This window comes from Lepidochelys olivacea (assembly GCF_965140295.1).
Source record: "Lepidochelys olivacea isolate rLepOli2 genome assembly, chromosome: 6".
NCBI classification, from domain to species: Eukaryota; Metazoa; Chordata; order Testudines; family Cheloniidae; genus Lepidochelys; species Lepidochelys olivacea.
The window spans coordinates 123483648-123500653 of NC_140416.1; the positions used below are offsets into that span (position 1 = coordinate 123483648).

The 17006-nt window shown below is 44.5% G+C and overlaps 2 protein-coding genes across 2 annotated transcripts in view; one reads left to right on the plus strand and one right to left on the minus strand.

The window, feature by feature from the left end:
- ATL1 (atlastin GTPase 1) overlaps positions 1 to 9099 on the minus strand; it is an 80073-nt gene extending 70974 nt beyond the window's left edge. Inside the window, exon 1 of the mRNA XM_084630821.1 lies at positions 9008 to 9099. The gene's annotated coding sequence lies outside the window, so the exon portion shown is untranslated. The remainder of the gene's footprint in view (positions 1 to 9007) is intronic.
- Positions 1 to 17006, plus strand: part of MAP4K5 (mitogen-activated protein kinase kinase kinase kinase 5) — an 88401-nt gene that overhangs the window by 3941 nt on the left and 67454 nt on the right. The window lies entirely within an intron of this gene.

Sequence of the window (17006 nt, forward strand, 5' to 3'; positions counted from 1 at the left end):
GTTAATGACATTATAAACTTCCCTTATTACAGTTCTTTATAAAGGATATCCTACATGCTAACTTAGAAAAGAGGTTGTAATAATGAGGGTGGGATATTCAATGGCATTGAACAGTATGGTAGTGTCTTATCCTTGGTGCCCCCTCCTCCCTTGTTGTTGTCAAATCATTTGCATGATGCAATCCTGTTAAAGATCCCATAATGCTATTCAAAAAAGTAGGGGTGGATGTTAGTTCTGTCTTCCTGGAAAAATTCCAATTTACCCACCTTGCAGTACTTCCATAGTATCTTCCATATGAGGATCTCAAAGCATTATATAAACATGAATCAAGCCTCCCAGTACCCTGTGGAGTAGATTGGGAATACAAAGGCTACGTTTCATCTCTGGTGAACACAGAAGCTCTTGGCTATCACACAGCACTGCTGCCCAACACTTTAGGATAAGAGACCAAAAAAAAAAAAAAAATCCAGTGGAAACTGCAGATAGAATTTAGGTACAGAAGGTAATAACCCCAGTATTCTGACCAAATTCCAGCACAGGCAAACACCTGTATCACTACAGTGCTTTGGAAATCTCTACTAATTAATACAGAATCAAAATGATAGTAAAGAAGGCACAAAGGAGGTTATACATTTTATTCTTTAATTGAAATTGGATAAAACATCAAGATGGATTTTAATGGTGGCCATGGGAATGGGAAGTGATGTCTTGGCAATGTGCATATAGCTATGACATTTTGACATGGAGATCTTCTGCTGGTGTTTGAGGTGCATAGCGGAAATAACGGCGTGTCTGCATGTCACTTGTGTTGAATGCAGTGTTTTAGGGAGTGGAGTAATTCCATGTTTAAACATATATTCTGTTAAAAATTTGAGATCTTTAACTTTTTCAAAATTTTTTTTTAAACTGAAAGCTTTGCAAGGAGTCTGTCCCAGTAATGTAGCAATAACATGTCATGATGCTGTATATAGGATCTGAATTCAAATTACTGCCCATGCTGGCATGAATTCTGTGACTCTTGTAACTCTTGAGGGGAGAGGGTTTCTTATGCTGCACTGATTGCACTTACTGATTGTATTGACATAGGCAAAATACCTGTCCCTGCATGCAGATTAGGAGAAACCTGAGTTTGTACCTGAGTGGGATCTGATTGTTCTGCTGGAGGGTGAATGAGCGCTCTTATCAGACAGATCTGCTTTAAACCTTAAAAGCCCCTCTTTTAAGTTCTGCTTCTCAGCTTGATGTTTGTGAAGGGACACTGATAATTACTTAAAAAAAAAAATTACACTGGGTTGTCAATTAACATCGTGCTTTAAAAACCTCACCAAGGCAGGGTTCCTGGCCCACAGAACTTGCAACTTAAATGAGACCAAGAACAACAGATCAGGAGAGCGAGGATGTGTGAGAATGATTGAGAATGGGGAGGGATTGCTTGAAGAGGAGGATTTAAGGTGCCACTGCCTGGCATTGGTTTAACTTGCAATCACTTGTGACTATTGAGGCCACTCTTAGGATTAATTTATACATATGCACCTTTTTCTAGTAGCTTGTTTGGTTTTGTCTGAATCCCAGCTTGTGAGCTCTCTGGGACGGGGACCATCTTTGTTGTTTGCATAGCATATAGTACAATGGGGTTGTGATTTCTGATTGGGGTGGGATTTGAAAGGGGATATTTGGAATAGGGGATATGGAGCTTGATAGAAGGCACAGAGTCCTGAGTGAAGAAAGGAGACAAAGGGAGCAATCATGATGCATCCTCACATCTGTGAGCTGGGGTACTTCAATCATAAAGCCTGCAGCAAGTTTGTATTTGTACATTCTAACAACTCAAATATGCAGCTGTTAGAGTTCCAGCAGTTGGAGATTCCTGCCTGAACTGTGTTTTCCAAAAACTCAAAGTACAGAATAAACGGCATCGGAGGTATGGGGCACTCCTTTTCCTCTCCTGCCTTGTCTTTTCCTGTGACTCTTGGACTTATTGGCTACTTGGGGTACATCTTGCCTTTAAAAACACCTTCCTGTATTCCCGGTTAGTCTCTCTTGTGTACTGCATTTGTTAAATCTCATATGTTTATATTTTTCTTTTTTTAAAGGTTAAATGGAGTTTTTGTACGAATACCCCATACAATTGTCATTTAATGACATACTACAGTGCTTAAGCATCTTTGTGCAGAGACAGGTAATATTGATTTCTAAAGCATCCTTCCACATACAGAACAGGTTTGCAAAATGTGTAGTGTCTTCAGGATATTTTGCAACAAATGATAATGTTGAATGCTTTACCTTGGTCACATAAATCACAATAATTTCATTTTTTTTAAAGGATGTGGCTCTAATTTCTTGGTTTATGGAGCTTTTTTTCCTTCATTCTTTGCTTTTTGGCTACTGTTGCAGATAAAACACAGGGCTCCAATATTTTACTTTGTGTGATATGATTTTTGTGGTCTCAGTTACTTTCCCACTAGGCAGGCTTTCAAATCACATCCTCTCCATTGCAATAGTGCCCTTCACAGGAAAAAGGCTAAGGACTTAATAGGCATGGAAACTGCATCAGTTCTTGGATATGGTAGCTGCAGGTCAGGGATGAGGTGTGCAGCAGTGGTGGAGAAACATTGTTCTTTGGACCTAGAGGACTTCAGCACATGGCCATCTCTCTGGGGTCTTCCACAGTAGAAGGAACTTCCGAACAATGGTGGGTGGTCTTAAGCATGTCAGCCCTGATCAATCGTTCAGAGCAGAGGAGGGTAGAGGGAAAAAAACAACCACCAAATCTGGGATGCAGACAGGCTTAACCAAGTCCCTCAGACTAGTTTTCAATATTTTTTCCAACATTCCCAACCACATTCCTTAATGGAATCTGGCTCAAGGCTCGCCTATGGAAAACCTACACATCTGCTTGAGAAAATGCAGAAGATCATCGAATCGTAGATTAGGGTTGGAAGAGACCTCAGACAGTCATCTAGTCCAACCCCCTGCTCAAAGCAGGACCACCCCCAACTAAATCATCCCAGCCAGGGCTTTGTCAAGTCGGGCCTTAAAAACCTCTAAGGATGGAGATTCCACCACCTCTCTAGGTAACCCATTCCAGTGCTTCACCACCCTCCTAGTGAAAAAGTTTTTCCTAATATCCAACCTAAACCTCCCCCACTGCAACTTGAGACCATTGCTCCTTGTTCTGTCATCTGCCACCACTAAGAACAGCCTAGATCCATCCTCCTGAACCCCCCCTTTAGGTAGTTGAAGGCTGCTATCAAATCCCCCCTCACTTTTCTCTTCTGCAGACTAAACAATCCCAGTTCCCTCAGCCTCTCCTCATAAGTCATGTGCGCCAGCCCCCTAATCATTTTTGTTGCCCTCCACTGGACTCTCTCCAATTTGTTCACATCCTTTCTGTCGTGGGGGGACCAAAACTGGATGCAGTACTCCACATGCAGCCTCACCAGTGCCATATAGAGGGGAATAATCACTTCCCTCGTCTGCCGGCGTTGCTCCTACTAATGGAGCCCGATATGTCATTAGCCTTCTTGGCAACAAGGGCACACTGCTGACTCATATCCAGCTTCTCATCCACTGTAATCCCCAGGTCCTTTTCTGCAGAACTGCTGCTTAGCTAGTCAGCCCCCAGCCTGTTGCAGTGCGTGGGATTCTTCCGTCCTAAGTGCAGGACTCTGCACTTGTCCGTGTTGAACCTCATCAGATTTCTTTTAGCCAAATCCTCCAATTTATCTAGGTCACTCTGGACCTTATCTGTACCCTCCAGCATATCTACCTCTCCCCCCAGCTTAATGTCATCCGCAGAGTTGCTGAGGGTGCAGTCCATCTCATCATCCAGATCATTAATGAAGATGTTGAACAAAACTGACCCCTGGGGCACTCTGCTTGATACTGGCTGTCAACTAGACATCGAGCCATTGATCACTACCTGTTGAGCCCAACGATATAGCCAGCTTTCTGTCCGCCTTATAGTCCATTGATCCTATCCATACTTTTTTAACTTGCTAGCAAGAATACTCTGGGAGACCGTATCAAAAGCTTTGCTAAAGTCAAGATAGATCACATCCACCACTTTCCCCTTATCCACAGAGCCAGTTATCTCATCATAGAAGGCAATCAGATTGGTCAGGCATGATTTGTCCTTGGTGAATTCCTGATCACCTTCCTCTCCCCCAAGTGCTTCAAAATGGTTTCCTTGAGGACCTGCTCCATGATTTTTCCAGGGACTGAGGGGAGGCTGACCGGTCTGTAGTTCCCTGGATTCATCACCTTCCGTTTTTTAAAGATGGGCACTATATTTGACTTTTTCCAATCGTCTAGGATCTCTCCCAGTCTCCATGAGTTTTCAAAGATAATGGCCAATGGCTCTGCAATCACATTAGCCAACTCCCTGAGCACCCTCAGCTGCATTAGATCTGGTCCTAGCTGACCTCCTCCCCATACTGTGCTGCCCAGTGCAGCCGTCTGGGAGCTGACCTTGTCTGTGAAGACCGAGGCAAAAAAAGCATTGAGTTCTTCAGCTTTTCCCACATAATCTGTCATTGGGTTGCTTCCCCCATTCAGTAAGGGTACCCACACTTTCCCTGACCACCTTCTTGTTGCTAACATACCTTTAGAAACCCTTCTTGTTACCCTTCACATACCTTGCTAGCTGCAACTCCAATTGTGCTTTGGCCTTCCTAATGACACCCCTGCATGCTCGAGCAATATTTTTATACTCCTGCATAGTCATCTGTCCAAGTTTCCATGTGTTGTAAGCTTTCTTTTTGTGTTTAAGTTCCCCAAAGATTTCTCTGTTAAGCCAAGCAGGTCACCTGCCATATTTGCTATTCTTTCTGCACATTGGTTTGTTCCTGCGCCCTCAATAAGGCTTCTTTAAAATAGAGACAGCTCTCTTGGACTCTTTTCCCCCTCATATTAGCCTCCCAGGGGATCCTGCTCATCAGTTCTCTGAGGGAGTCAAAGTCTGCTTTTCTGAAGTCCAGGGTCCATATTCTGCTGCTCTCCTTTCTTCCTTGTGTCAGGATCATGAACTCGACCATCTCACCTTCAGCCCCCAACTAAAACCTCTCCAGCGCATCATCAAAGATTTACAACCTATCCTGAAAAATGATCCCTCACTCTCACAGATCTTGGGAGACACACCAGTCCTCGCTTACAGACCGCCCCCCAACCTGAAGCAAATACTCACCAGCAACCACACGTCATACAACAAAACCACTAACCCAGGAACCTATCCTTGCAACAAAGCCCGATGCCAACTCTGTCCACATATTTATTCAAGTGACACCATCTTAGGACCTAATCACATTAGCCACGCCATCAGGGGCTCGTTCACCTGCACATCTACCAATGTGATATGTGCCAGCAGTGCCCCTCTGCCAAGTACATTGGCTAAACTGGACAGTCTCTACGCAAAAGAATAAATGGACACAAATCTGACATCAGGAATCATAATATTCAAAAACTGGTAGGAGAACACTTCAACCTCTCTGGCAACTCGGTAAAAGATTTAAGGGTGGCAATTTTGCAACAGAAAAGCTTCAAAAACAGACTCCAACGAGAAACTGCTGAGCTTGAATTAATATGCAAACTAGATACCATTAACTTGGGTTTGACTAGAGACTGGGAGTGGCTGGGTCATTACACCTATTGAATCTATTTCCCTATGTTAAGAATCCTCACACCTTCTTGTCAACTGTCTAAATGGGCCATCTTGATTATCACTACAAAAGTTTTTTTTTCTCCTGCTGATAATAGCTCATCTTAATTAATTAGCCTCTTACAGTTTGTATGGCAACTTCCACTTTCTCTGTATGTGTGTGTTTATATATATCTTCTTACTATATGTTCCATTCTATGCATCCGATGAAGTGGGCTGTGGCCCATGAAAGCTTATGCTGTAATAAATTTGTTAGCCTCTAAGGTGCAACAAGTACTCCTGTTCTTTTTGTGGATATGGACCAACACGGCTGCTCCTCTAAATCGATCATCTCATGGTCACTGCTCCCCAGTTTGCTACCCAATTCTACTTCACCTACCAATTCTTCCCTGTTTGTGAGCAGCAAGTCAAGAGGAGCATGGCCCCTAGTTGGTTCCTCCAGCACTTGCACCAGGAAGTTGTCCCCAATATTCTCCAAAAACTTCCTGGATTGTCTGTGCACTGATGTATTGCTCTCCCAGCAGATGTTGGTGATTGAAGTCCCCCACGAGAACCAGGGCCAGATGAGAACCAGATGAAATTTATTGGGACAGAAGTTGTAGTAGTCATCTGCAAATAGCAAATCATAAAGTTCTGATAACCTGACACCACTTCTTGTGGGGCAAAATCCTCCACTTCCTGGATCAGCGTCCAGATCCGGTCAAGCGGGAAGCAAGGGGAATTATCAAAGTATAGAAACAAAGCTTGGTTTTAGAGTGGTTATGACCTTGCAAGAATATCTCTACTTGAAGATGTTGAAACACATGGGTCCCAAGTAGCTCAGAATGACTCAAACGTTGCTGTTGCTGAGCTCTAAAGCTACCGCTTGGAGCACAGTTGATCTGTTTATGCAACATTACTCTTTTATCTTGGCTTCCAGAGCTGATCCCAGTTCACAAGAGTAGACCTGCCTTCTTCATTTTAATATTGGAACTCTCCTCCTTTGAGTTTGTTACTGTTTGGGGATGCATGCTGACAATTCTTGAAGAAAAAGGTGTTACAGCTAGCAACTGTTCTTGGAGTAGGTCGTCAGCGTAGATCTATATTTGATTAAAGCACTAGAACAATATAGAATGGATTAAAAACTGGCTAACTGATAGGTCTCAATGTAATTGTAAATGGGGCGTTGTTATCCAACAGGTGTGTTGCCAGTGTGGTCCTGCAGGGATTATTCTTGCCCTATTCTATTTAACATTTTTGTCAGTGACCTGGAAGAAAACCTAAAATCATAACTGATCAATTTTACGCCTGACAGAAAAATTGGGAAAGTGGTAAGTAATGAAGAGGACAGGTCACTGATTCAGAGTGATCTGGTAAACTTAGCAAACTGGTGCAAGCAAACAATATTGGTCTTAATACAGCTAAATGTAAATGTATACATCTAGAAACAAAGACTGTAGGCCATACTTACAGGCTGGGGACTTTTATGCTGGAAAAGGATGACTGAAAAAGATTTAAGGATCAGGGTGGATAGGCAGCTGACCATGAGCTCCCAGTGAGATGCTGTGGCAAAATGAGCTAAAGAGCTAATGTGATCGTGGGACGCATAAACGGGAGTCTTTAGTAGAAGTAGAGAGGTTATGTTACCTCTGTATTTGGCACTGGTGTGACTGCAGTTGGAATACTGTGTCCAGTTCTGGTGCCCACAATTCAAGAAGGATGTTGATAAACTGGAGAGGGGTCAGAGAAGAGCTGCGCAAATGATTAAAGGATTAGAAAACATGCCCTTATAGTGATAGACTGAAGGAGCTCAATCTATTTAGCTTAACAAAGAGAAGACGAAGGCTGATTTGATTACAGTCTAAGAGTATCTACATGAGGAACGAATATTTAATAATGGGCTCTTCAGTCTAGCAGAGAAAGGTATGTAACATGATCCAATGGCTTTTGAAGTTGAAGCTAGACAAATTTAGACTGGAAATAAGGCATACATTTTTGCCAGTGAGGGTAATTAGCTATTAGAACAATTTATCAAGGTGTGTGGTGGACTCTCTATCACTTACAAATTTTAAGTCAAAATTGGCTGTTTTTCTAAAAGATCAGCTATAGGAATTATTTTGGGAAGTTCTCTGACCTGTGTTATCCAGGAGGGCAGACTAGATGATCGTAATGGTCCCTTCTGGCCTTGGAATCTATGAACCGTCAGCCCTGCTTCTTCTGTCTCTCTCTCACAGATTGTGATAAGGAAACTGAGCTGATGGAGGCTTGGGGTCATAGGTCCTTATTGTTGGGCCTGGGAGTCTGGTACCTCAAGGGAACACGTGTGTAGCCTCAAGGGTCAAGAGTTTTCTCAAAGGTTCCATCTTTGGAGCTTAGTGTGCATGCATACTAAGCGTGCATCTGTACTGACAGCACAAAGAACTGCAGTTATAGGTTAAATAACCTTTATTTAAAAAACAGCTCGGTACTTAATTATATAAATGGGCTCATGTGAGCCAGAGTAAAACATCTGTTGTAAGTATGTGTTTGGTTTAGGAAGGGCACACAGTACCTGTAAGAGAATTTAAATGAGTGGAATCCATGTGCCTTGTGCAAAACACACAACCAGTTCTTTGGTTTTAAGTCGTAAAGGGGCATTCAGATCAAAGTTAATCCAACTTTTTTAGATTGTGAATAAACGAACTTTCACAAAACAGAAGATGAATAGAAACTTTTCCCTAATGTATTTATTGTGGGGGTGGGTAGTTTTGGGGAGGGCCTGGGAAGAAGTTCTGTGTTTGCAATGAAAGCCTTGCAAGGGAACCAGAAAGCAAAACTGACTCGGCTATTTTCATTGTCCCAAACTCTGATAAATTCAAAAAAGTAAACCAACAGCATCAATAGTGAAAAGTAAATGGATTCGTAAATTTCTTCAACAGAATCTAAGGTGGCTTAATACAAGTGGGAAATTTTTGGGTTTGTTTTTCTATTTGTTTAAAACATGATATTTAAATGGCAGCGTTTTGTCTTGTGGGTGAAAAGGGTACGTTTTCTCCCTCCCTTCGGCCCCAGATTTTCAAAGTAGCAAATGTACTTTTGCACTTTAACTGGCTGCTGGTACATTTAAGTATTATATATTTTTACTATAGTAGTGCCTGGAGGCCCCGTTGTGTTACCTGGAGTTCTTTCAATCCAAAGCTCTTGGTAATTTTTACTCTATGCGAGGTGGTGTCAGGAAATAAATCAGGGGAGACACAGCCATCCGATTGATAAATGGCTGGCACAAACAGGACAACACGAGTGCTTTCACTTAAAGCTAAACTTTACTTAGTCTCAAGCACTTACACACGTCTGCAACAGGTTAGTAAAACACCCCCAACCCTTGATAATTACCAAAGCTGAGTGTGGCTCTCAAGTGACACAGTGGCAGGCTTCCGGTGGCCAAATCTTCCGTCTGCTGGTGGGGACTGACAGATGTATCCAGAGGGAGAGTCCAAAAAGAGTCCCACTACCTCAGACTTTCTCCTCTTATTTATACATGTCCCTTAAAGAAAACTTGTTAAGTAAGCAGTTTAATGGTCAAGCAAGAGGTTCCTTTTGATTATTGATTAACTAGGAGTGGGTTTTTCCAAAGTTTGCAGCTTTGAGGCCCCAATACACATTCCTGGGGCACATTCTGCTCTTCTAAAATGCATGTATCAGCCACTTCAACACAATTCTTATCAGGAAGGACATGGGGTCAAGCTGCCCTTTCTGTGGCACCCAAAGACCCCCTCCCCTCCTGCCTTGGTTAAGCTAAGCCTGCTGACTTGGCTGCTTTTAGCAATAATCCATAGTGGTTTCAGGCACTTTACTGGTTTGCTGACCTCTCCCCGTACAGTTGGGGGATTGGACCTCCTTGGGTATGTCTACGTAGCTCACAGCAGTGAGCCTCGCAGCCTAGCTCAACAGAGGTGGGCCTCTGAGGCTCCTGCTAGCCCTCTACAAAGAGTTGCATAGACAGCGCTTTGAAGTTGCAGCACAGGCTGGAGCTCAGGCTCTGAAACCCACCCCCTCTCCTTTGGCTTCAGAGCCCAAGCCAAAATGTCTCTGCTGCTGTTTCTAGTGTGGTAACGTGAACCCCAGTCTGCCGACCTGGGCTGGCAGGCTTCCTGCTACGAGCTGTGTAGATACAGCCATTGCGTTAAGTGCTGTACAGACCGGTACGAAGATGACAGACCCTGCCCCACAGAGTTTACAGTTTAGATTCAAGTTCTTGTATTTGGTGCTTATAGCCTTTTACACTGAATATGGATCTCTTTTAAGTGATAGAAGTTTAGAGCCTCACTACCTGTAAGTATTTTGGGCCTTATCCGCCCCCCCCCAGCACCCGCCCCCAGCAGACAAAAAGCAGGTGGAGTGAGCATGTCAGTTGTTCAACATAACTTCTGTTTTGTACTTGCGGATCTTAATGTGTAGAGCAGAGGTGTGTGAGGAGAGGACATGCAGGGTCACGTGCAGCCGCAGATTTCTGCCAGGGTTGATATGTCCTGCCTTGAGCCCTGCTGCATACCACCAGAACCTGTAAATTGTGCACTGCCGCCCCCCCCCTCCTCCCATCGTCTCTGGTTTAGAGGAAAGAGTATTTCGGTATGAAGTCTTTGGGCAGGGGCTATCATTATCTGTTTGTACAGCACCTTGCAGTATGGTGCCCCAGTCTGATTGGTGTCTAAATACTATCATAATAATCATAATATAGAGTGACAAAGGAGAGATGTAGAAGTATATTTATTTCCCCCATGAATCTACTTTCTGTTAGGCTTATTATTCTTGAAAAGAAGTAATAGCTACAGTTGTGAGAGACCAACCTAGAGGTTTTTCGCAGGAGTGGGTGGGTGAGATTCTGTGGCCTGCGTTGTGCAGGAGGTCAGACTAGATGATCATAATGGTCCCTTCTGACCTTAATATTTATGAATCTATGAATCTTTAGTGTGTAGAATCTGTGATGTCTCTGTTTAGGGAATGTTTTCTGAAAGGCTCTGTGCTCTTCACTATAAAAGAGCTTGGTACTGCTCTCTGTCTTAGAAATCCAGCTGGAAATTATGACGTGAACAATTGCTTCTGGGTATTTTTGTCAGTAAAAATGAAAGAACTCTGAAGACTAGAAATTGCTGTTTGGTGTCTCTCTTAGTGACTGGGATTAGTTTCAAGTGTGCCTCACCTGTGCCCAGGTGATCTGAGCCAGCTCATGAATGCAGTGTTGTAGGGATTCAGAAGGGGAAGTGCAGTTTCTTCTGTCTAGCAGAGCTCTATTCTGATAGGTGCACCCATCCAGCAGGATTTGTGTTAATCTTTTGCAGGGTCATAGTATCATTTTCATAGCCATCCACGTCTGTTTCCACTTCTCATGTTCATCTGTTCCTAGATCGTCCCCATGTGGCAGACAAATATGGCTGTTCAGTGTCTGTTATAGACCTGCTCAGTCTGCACATCCTTCTCCTCCTGGTAAAGAGGCTCCATGGGAGTGGAACCCATATCATTTTGTTCCTCAGGGATAGGGAGGGGGATACAGGGACTCCTTGCACAGACAAGTGGAACGTGCACCTCCTTTGCAGTATGCTGCGCTCTTCTGAGGATTTGTGCACGGCAATAGGATTGGGGGTGGGGTGGGACCAGAATACAGGGTCTGCCTTCAGAGGCTACTCCAGGTACTGATCTTAATAGCTTGTCCAGAGGAGCTTTGAAGCCACCCTGTGGTCTCTAGTCCCCCCGTTCTCCCCCTCCGCCCCCAGTCTGGCTTTGAACAGGCCTCTGGAGTTGTCCCTAGGTGAGAATCATAGAATCATAGAATATCAGGGTTGGAAGGGACCCCTGAAGGTCATCTTGTCCAACCCCCTGCTCGAAACAGGACCAATTCCCAGTTAAATCATCCCAGCCAGGGCTTTGTCAAGCCTGACCTTAAAAACCTCTAAGGAAGGAGATTCTACCACCTCCCTAGGTAACGCATTCCAGTGTTTCACCACCCTCTTAGTGAAAAAGTTTTTCCTAATATCCAATCTAAACCTCCCCCACTGCAACTTGAGACCATTACTCCTCGTTCTGTCATCTGCTACCATTGAGAACAGTCTAGAGCCATCCTCTTTGGAACCCCCTTTCAGGTAGTTGAAAGCAGCTATCAAATCCCCCCTCATTCTTCTCTTCTGCAGGCTAAACAATCCCAGCTCCCTCAGCCTCTCCTCATAAGTCATGTGTTCTAGACCCCTAATCGTTTTTGTTGCCCTTCGCTGGACTCTCTCCAATTTATCCACATCCTTCTTGTAGTGTGGGGCCCAAAACTGGACACAGTACTCCAGATGAGGCCTCACCAATGTCGAATAGAGGGGAACGATCACGTCCCTCGATCTGCTCGCTATGCCCCTACTTATACATCCCAAAATGCCATTGGCCTTCTTGGCAACAAGGGCACACTGCTGACTCATATCCAGCTTCTCATCCACTGTCACCCTTAGGTCCTTTTCCGCAGAACTGCTGCCTAGCCATTCGGTCCCTAGTCTGTAGCGGTGCATTGGATTCTTCCATCCTAAGTGCAGGACCCTGCACTTATCCTTATTGAACCTCATCAGATTTCTTTTGGCCCAATCCTCCAATTTGTCTAGGTCCTTCTGTATCCTATCCCTCCCCTCCAGCGTATCTACCACTCCTCCCAGTTTAGTATCATCCGCAAATTTGCTGAGAGTGCAATCCACACCATCCTCCAGATCATTTATGAAGATATTGAACAAAACCGGCCCCAGGACCGACCCTTGGGGCACTCCACTTGATACCGGCTGCCAACTAGACATGGAGCCATTGATCACTACCCGTTGAGCCCGACAATCTAGCCACCTTTCTACCCACCTTATAGTGCATTCATCCAGCCCATACTTCCTTAACTTGCTGACAAGAATACTGTGGGAGACCGTGTCAAAAGCTTTGCTAAAGTCAAGAAACAAGAAGAGAGGTTGTATATTTTCTTTGAAGAGTCTTGCTTGGATGAGCAGCTGCGGAGGTCAGAAAGTGGCTCCAAGCCTGGCTACAGGGTGTAAGTTATATTTTAACCTTTGGTTGCAAATCCTTTAACAAAGTAGAGGAAAAACTCTTTGGAGTTTTCCACTGAATGCATCCGATGAAGTGAGCTGTAGCTCACAAAAGCTTATGGTCAGATAAATTTGTTAGTCTCTAAGGTGCCACAAGTCCTCCTTTTCTTTCTTTGGAGAACCTGATTTCTCTAAAGAACGTACTTTCGTCATGTGGCACAAAGCCGTGTAAAAGAAAGCAGCCCACATTTTTCCAAGCACAGCACTTCTGCAAGCTTACTCAGGGAGAATAAATTCTCCCCACTTACAAACTGATAGTTGTGAAGAGGTTCTAGTTACAAGTTGCATTCTCACAACAACTACCCACCGACCTGTGGTTTGGCTATCGGGTTAGGTTCACCCACTAAGGAGGCAGCAGCATTCCTGATGATGTTGGCACCTCCTAGGCAGATATTAATAGTAGCATGTCCTGGGCGCCTGCTTCACAGTTTAACTGTTAGTTCTCCAGCTCTCTACCCCTCTTCTCCTCGCAGAAGAGACGTTTCTAACACTGACAAATCGATTTATCTGGGTATCAAGAATATCTAGAGTTGTTGTTATGCTTACAAAAAATTTGGAAGGGATATTAAAGCTCATGCTCTGGGGCTTAAGGCAATCCATAACTGTTAGAGATCAGGGTGAGGCCTAATGTGAGGGGCAGATGATCACCTCCGCTCCTGCGGAGTTATTGCACCTTCCTCGGAAGAGTCTAGTACTGGCCACTGTTGGAGAGAGGATATTGGACTTGGTGGCTCTTGAATCTGTTCCAGTCTGGCGATTCCTACGATCCTGGGGCACTTCTCTTGCCTTTGAGATCTCTGATTCTTTTGGAAACTCGTTCCTCACCCTCATTTCTCACTGGCCTGCTATAGAGTCCCGGGCAAGCAAGGAACCACTCGCCTTCATGACAGATTCTCTCTCTTTGCTTTGCCTGCAGGCCAGAGGAAGGTACTATGTTTCTCCTCTGAATTTGCTCTTGAGGATTTTGCCTAATCTGAAAGTAACTTCAGTAAGAAACCAACAGCCTGATTTCCCAGAACTGTGCATTTATCTTGCTTGTGCAGTAACAATGATGATGCATACAGTTAGATGCTTTGCTAGCCACTTGTGCATGGTATGTGACTGCACAGATTAGTCCTGGAGTTTTGCCATTGCCACTCAGTTCTGAAACTCAAGAGGTGGGGATGAGAGCCAATGGCACACTGCAGAGAGCGCTCATCCTGTGGAGGAAGGTATGCTGCAGGAAGCAAGTCCTCTGTCAAAGAGAAGGCAGGCAACTCAGTGTGTGGTCCCACAGAAGGCCATGGGGTTGGTGCCAGCTTGCAGCAATTGTTTCCCACAGCTTCCCACAAAGCACAGCAGCTTTACTTCAGAGAGATGAGCGAGGACTCTAAATTTTCAAGATCCCGTAGGCCTCCATGCCCAGTCCATGAACACTCTCCACATACATACCCGTCCTCTTCATAAGAAAATATCCAGAGCCACAGACTTGTCTCCACATTCTGGGTTTTTTGGGGGGTTTTTTTTGCTCAATGCCTTGTAATATGTTTACAGTTTTTGTTTTAACCTGATCACTGCTAGAGTACTGAATGTACTCTGATTTGGCACAAGTACGTGTACTTCCTGCATACGCGGAAGGAAGTTGTTTTCCTGGATTTAGAGTGACCCAGATGTCTTTTCAACATGTCAAGTTGACCTTGCGGAGATGTGCGACGACAGGCTGTAATGTGGGAATAGATAGAGGAAGACGAGCTGGGGTGGAAAGATAGATTTGTGAGTCATTGGCATGGAATGATAGGTGAAGCTATGGGAGGGCTGTGATTACCTGGAAAAGAGTAAGGGGCTGAGGGTGGATTCCTGATGAGCCCCTACAGAAGTTGAGAGGAGAGGACCGCTACCTATAAAAAGGGAGGCCCTGGAGGGGTGGACAGAGGTAAGAGGAGAACCAGTGAGGGGACAGTAATGGAAGCCAAGGGACAAGAGGATGTTGAGAAAGTGGGTTCTGTCAAGAGTGTCAAAAACAGCAGAGCAGAGGCTGATGAGGATGGAATAAAGGACTTGCTCTTTGATCAAGAGGAGATGCTTTCATTGGAGTGGTGAGGCTCCAGGATTGAGCAGGTGAGGTGCTCAAGGCAGTGGTTGTAGATGGCGTATTCTGTGAGTTTGGAGGTGAAGAGTAAAAGATGGAGGGGGAAATGAAGTTGAGGGGCTGCTTTATGAGGCTAGGAGAGATGAGGCCATGCCTGTTTTGTCAGGGCAAAGAGCCCAAAGAGTATGAAGGGTTTTAAATGGTGAGAGTGGGGGTAAGCAGGATGAGGAGGTGGGGGAGGTTAGAAGTGGAGAGCAGACGAGAAACCTACATGTTGGTGACAGAGGATGGAGGAGATCAAAGGTGCATCTTGGAGAGACTCGAGGGATAGTCTGCGTCGAAGAGAGCCGGGTGGAGATTTGGACTGGCAAAAAAAAAAGTCATTAGAATTAAGATTAAAGGTTGTGAAAGGGGCAAAGGAGGTGAGTAGTAGAGGTCAGAGAGAAAGAACTTGGAAACTGAGATCTTGTGGAAGGAGCAATATTGAGCGAAGAACAGATCAAGCAAGCGGCCATTCTGGTGAGTGGGGCAGTTGATCGAAAGTTGGAGATCAAAAATGGTGAGTTGGTTGGAGGCCAGGGTTTTTCAGATGGGATCTCCACATGGAAGTTGTTGCCACAGCGGAGGATGGGAGATTGACACCTAGATCTTCCTCATTTCCTCTCCTCGCAGTGTTGAAGATGGTGGAACAGGAAAACGAGGAACATAAAGACTATAGCAGCTGTAGCTGTGATGTTCAGCAAGTGAATTACTTCCCCCCATTTTCTTCCTGATTTTGTCCACTTCCATAGCTCAGTAATTTAGATTGTAAATTCATCTGTGCTGGGATTCTCATTTTATTTGTAAGGCACTACGTACACCTGCTGTGCTGTATACGTAACTGGTTCTGAAATCATCTTTTCCGCATTTATTTCTGATAGTTGGGTGGCCTGAGAGCCCCACCCATAATATATTTTTCCATGTGTGGAGCTTGAGGGGAGTGACCAGGTAATGTCCTACATGGAATTATCATGTCTGCGATTTCCAGTATCCTCTGACAGCTTTTTAATGTCAATCCGAGGAATGCTTTTCAAGCCACAGTGAAAATCTTGTAATTTGGGTGGGTAATATGGAACACCACAAAATAAAACCACAAACAACCTATGTGGAACAGTACCTTGTGCCTTGAGAATTATATTGGGGGGGCATAGCTACAGTTTCAGTGATAAATGGGAAAGTATGTCCTTTCCCTGTGTTTATATCCTAAGCCTGGCTGTGGTCACAATTGGTCTACATTACAAAAGTCATCACACGCTTTAGCATGATTCTCGGTTTCTTCTCAAGTATTAGAAAAGCTGCGTAAATGGATTTCTGTACCTGGTAGCATGTTGTCCCACTGCTGGGTCACAGGGCAACTCTGAAATCACTGCTACTAAGAGTATGTCCACACTGCTCACATTACAGCATGGCCGCGCTATGATGTGGGCAGTGTAGACACACCTTATTGCTGGGGGTCAGCTCTCCCAGCGATTTAAAAAACAAAACACCACCACCCCGAATGAGCGGTGTGCTCCCGGCGAGAAAGTGCTGTTTATACTGGTGCTTTTCAGGCTAAAACTTTTGTCACGCGGGGGGGTGTTTTTTCGCTCTCCTGAGCAACTAAAATTTTAGCGCTGAAAGTAGCAGTGTAGATACAGCCATAAAAAAGGAAACTGGTGGTTCTTTGATGTCCTTGGTGTATTTCCATTTGTGTTGCTGAGCCAAGGGGCCCTTCTAGAAGGACAGTACTGGTTAGTACTGCACAAGCTACCGGCAGGCACTGGATGTTTGGAGCAGAGGGTTGAAAAGGCCTACGTAACTCCAGTTTCTTCCTTTGGGTGGCTAGCTGCAGATGTAGGGCCTGTCGCTCTCTGTGCACAGACTGACTTTTGGTGTGTGTCAGATAGAGGACGTATCAGATATTAAACTGATAAGAACAGATACTACACTTGATCTTAATAGTTCAGCTAAATTGTGCCATAGCACGCTAAATATTTCTAGTGATCCAGAGATCAGTTAGCTATGGCAGATCCACTTTGTAAGGATCTGGTTAAGGTCAGGTTTAAGTGGTATGCATCATACTCCTTCATGTTCCCTTAGGTTGAATCACACACTCGCTGTTTGTTTTGCCTGCGGGAACCACATTCCCTGGATTGCTGCCTGGATGTAATTGTGTCTTGGGCCTGTACCA